Source organism: Bos javanicus, chromosome 11 (assembly GCF_032452875.1).
Source record: "Bos javanicus breed banteng chromosome 11, ARS-OSU_banteng_1.0, whole genome shotgun sequence".
In the NCBI taxonomy this organism is placed as follows: Eukaryota; Metazoa; Chordata; class Mammalia; order Artiodactyla; family Bovidae; genus Bos; species Bos javanicus.
In genome coordinates this window covers 6,848,238-6,852,859 of record NC_083878.1, presented here as the reverse complement: position 1 = coordinate 6,852,859, position 4,622 = coordinate 6,848,238, and positions in this window count along the sequence as shown.

The window sequence follows — 4,622 nt, the reverse complement described above, 5'->3', positions numbered from 1 at the left end:
AGGAGATCAAACCAGTCTATTATAAAGAAAATCAACCCTGAATATTGGAAGGACTGATGCTGAAGCTGAGGCTCCAATACTTTGGCCACCTGATACGAAGAGCCAACTCATTGGAAAAGATCCTGATGTTGGGAAAGATTGAAGGCAGAAGGAGATGGGGATGACAGAGGACAAGATGGTTGGATGGCATCACTGACTCTATGGACATGAATTTGAGCAAACTCCAGGAGACGGTGAAGGACAGGGAAGCCTGGTGTGCTTCAGCCCACGGTATCATAAAAAGTTGGATATTATTTAGCGACTGAACAACAACATCATACCAAAACCCAGGTAAGCCATAACCTAAATGGAAACGGGAAATCAGGATTGATGGCAACGTTCAGATAGATGCTGAACTCATCTAACAAAGATGGAAAGCTGCCATCCTAAAATTGCCTCAGTAAGTAATTACAGATTCATTTGAAACAAATGAATACATTTAAAATCTCAGCAAAGTAGAAGTTATAAAAATAATGAAGTGGAAATGATCTAAACGAAAAATGAAATAACTGAAATGAAAATCTCTCTGAATTGACTCAATAGTAGAGTGCAGTGACAAAAGATAGAATCAGCTAACTAGAGGAGAGATCAATGGAATTCATTCAGTCTGAACAACAGAGAAAATAGACTGAAAAAAAAATGAACAAAGCCTCAGGAATCTGTGGGACAACAGCAAATGATCTAACATTTATGTTATCAGAATCCTAGAAGGAAAGGAGCGAAAATGTGGAATTTTAAGGCCTTGCCTGTCCTTAACCACAGAGTGCTTAAGACTCCACTCTTCCACTGCAGGGGTTGCAGGTTTGATCCCTGGTCAGGCTGCCCAGATGGCACAGTGGTAAAGAATCCGCCTGCAAATACGGGAGTCGTGAGTTCCATCCCTGCCTGGGTCAGGAAGATCCCCGGGAGAAGGAGATGGCAATCCACTCCAGTATTCTTGCCTGGGAAATTCCATGGACAGAGGAGCCTGGCAGCCTACAGTCCATGGAGTCACAAAGAGTTGGACACAACCGAGCAATTGAGCATGCATGCAAACTCAGGGAACTCAGATTCCGCGTGCCTTGTGGCAGGACCAAAGGAAATAAATAAATAAAAGAAACACCTTTAAAAAATGTGGGATTTAAAAACTATTCAACAAAAATAGTGGCTGGACAGGTTCTTTACCACCAAGCCACCAGGGAAGCTGAAGATGCCCAGATATGGTGAAAGACAAATATCTTACAGATGTAGAAAGCTGACTTTATACAAAACAGGATATAACCCTAAAGAAATCCACGTCAAGATATATTATAATTAAACTTATAAAAACTGAAAACGTAGACAAAAACGTTAAAGGCACCACAGAAATACAGCACACTGGAAGGAAACAGTGATTGGCAAGATGCCGAGTTCTCATCTGAAACCATGGAAGCCAGAAGAACCGGCACATTTTGCAAGCGAGTCCTGAAAGAAAAGAACTGTCAACCAAGAACTACATCTAGCAAAACTGTTCTTCAAGAATGAAAGAGGAATAAGGATATCCTCAGACTAAGGAAAAGTAAGAGAATTTGTTTCTAGCAGAATTAGCCTCAAAGAATGAAGTACCGCATTGTGGTTTTAATGGAATTTCCCTAATGACTAATGATGTTGAACATCTTTTCATGCACTTTTGCATATCTGTATATTCTCTTTGGAGAAATATTTATTCAAGTCCTTTGCTCATTTTAATTTTTTTTCCTTCTTGTTAAATTTTAAGAGTTCTATATTCTAGACCTTTATCAGTTCTATAACTTGAAATATTTCTTCCTTTGTTCAGGTTGTATTTTCATTTTCTTGATATGCAAAAGTTTTTCATTTTGATACAGCCCAACTTATCTATTTTTTCTTTTGTTGCTTGTGTTTTTGGTGTCCTATCTATGAATTTTTGTCCAAACCCAAGGTCATGAAGATTTAACTTCATATTTTCTTATAAGAGCCCTATGGATTTAGCTCTTAAATTTAAGTCTTCAATCCATTTTACCAAATTTGTTCATCTTTTCAAGACTGTTTTGGCTATCACTGCTTTCCAGGTGGCTCAGTGGTAAAGAATCCACCTGCCAACGCAAGAGACATAAGGGATGTGGGTTTGATCCCTTAGTCAGGAAGATCCCCCAGAGGAGGGCATGACAACCCACTCCAGTATTCTTGCCTGGAGAATCCCATGGACAGAGGAGCCTGGTGGACTACGGTCCACAGGGTCACAGAGTCAGACAGGACTGAAGCCACTTAGCATGCACACATGCTTTCCATGTGAACTGTGGGATCAGTGTTTCCATTTCTGAAGAAGAAAAAAGAGGCCACTAGGACTCTGGTAGGAACTGCACTGAATCCTTAGGTCAGTTTGGGTAGTATTATCACTTAACAATATTAAGTCTTCCAAGCCATGAATACAGGATTTTTTCCATTTGTTTAAGCATCCATTAACCTTTCAGCAATGTTCTGTCATTTTCTGTGTACAAGCCTTACACCTCCTTAGTTAAATTTATTCCTAAGTATTTTGTCCTTTTTGATGCTATTATAAATGTATGGTTTTTCCAGTGGTCATGTAAGGATGTGAGAGTTGGACTGTGAAGAAAACTGAGCGCCGAAGAATTGATGCTTTTGAACTGTGGTGTTGGAGAAGACTCTTGAGAGTCCCTTGGACTTCAAGGAGATCCAACCAGTCCATTCTGAAAGAAATCAGTCCCGGCATTTCTTTGGAAGGAATGATGCTAAAGCTGAAACTCCAGTACTTTGGCCACCTCATGCGAAGAGTTGACTCATTGGAAAAGGCTCTGATGCTGGGAGGGATTGGAGGCAGGAGGAGAAGGGGACAACAGAGGATGAGATGGCTGGATGGCATCACTGACTCGATGGACGTGAGTCTGAGTGAACTCCGGGAGTTGGTGATGGACAGAGAGGCCTGGCATGCTGTGATTCATGGGGTTGCAAAGAGTCGGACACAACTGAGCGACTGAACTGAACTCAACTGAACTGATAAATGAAATTGTTTTCTTAATGTCTCATTTGCATCATTCATTTCTATCTAGAGAAATATAATTGATTTTAGTTTGTTAATTTTATATCCTGCTATTTTGCTGCATCAGTTTATTAGCTGCAAAAATTTTTGTGGATTTTTTAAAGAATTTTCTATACTTTGCAATAGGTAATTGACTTGGAATCTTATATTTGTATGTAGGTGTTTACAGCTATATATTTCTCTGTGAGTTCTGCCTCCACTGTATCCCATAAATTTAGGTATGCTGACTTTTACTTTCCATTCTTCTCTTTGTCTAATTTCCCTTGTGTGGCTTAGAACAACAGAAAGTTATTGTTTCAGAGTTCTGGAGGCTAGAATCTGAAACCAAGGTGTTAGCCAGGCCAGACTTCCTGCGAAGTCTCTGGGGAAAGATCTTCCCTTTTTCAGCTTCTGGTGGATACAGATGTTCTTTGGCTTGTGGCAGCATAAATAGGCCACTCTCTGCCTCCATTTTCCAAGGTGTTCACCCCTTGCATTTTCACCTGCCCATCTCTGTGCAAGGACACCAATCATACTGGACTAAGCCCAAACAAGTCCCGTGTGGCCTTAACCAATTACATCTACAATGACTCTATTTCTATATAAGGTCTCGTTCTGAAGCACGTGGTTAGGACTTCAACAGTTCTTTCTGTGGGGACACAATTCAACTCATTTTAAGGACTTGGTGGGATTTCCCTGATGGTCCAGTGATTCAGAGTCCATCTTGCAATGCAGAAGATGTGGGATTGAACCCGTGACCAGGGTTCAATCCTTGTTCCGGGAACTAAGATCCAATATCTGCAGAGCAACGAAGCCCGTGTGCTCTAGAGCCCCAGCGCTGCAACTAGAGTCCTTATGCAGCCAAATAAACAAATATTTCTTAAAAAAAGAAATTAGCAATGGAACAAAAATATCAAACCACAAAGAGCTGGAAGAGGAAATTAATATTGGTAAGGGCTAAAATCTATGTAATAAAAATATACAAATCCAGAAGCATTTCATTGAAAAGACCAATGACATTGATGATCTTCTTGTGAGACTGATAAGGACAAAAAGAAACACAGCAAAAGTACGCATGAGAAGAATGAGAATATCAGATAATCATAGACCAGGGACCAGTGGATCCACTGTAAAACAACACGACTACAAGCTGCCGGCAACATACGTGGATGCAGATGGTTTCCTCGCAAAATGCAAAATCGACCAGAATTAAACCAAGAAAAGGCGGACTTGAATAAATCACGTTACAGATGAACCGGATAAGGCAATTAAAACTTCACTACTGAAAAGAGTACCTGGGACTAGATGGTTTCACAACGGAGCCCCAATCCTCAGGTCATATTCATGATTTGATCTATTTCCACCATAAACTGTTCACTTGTACCATATTATACAATGTTTAGGCTTATCCCTGCAATATCCCATGATTGAATGTCCTGCATAAAATGGTTGAACTCCATATGAACTCTAGGGAGCAGACTAATAAAATACCTAAGAATAAACCTACCTAAGAAGGCAAAAAGACTGAAAACTATGAGAGATATTGAAGAGAAAATGAAGAGAAAAA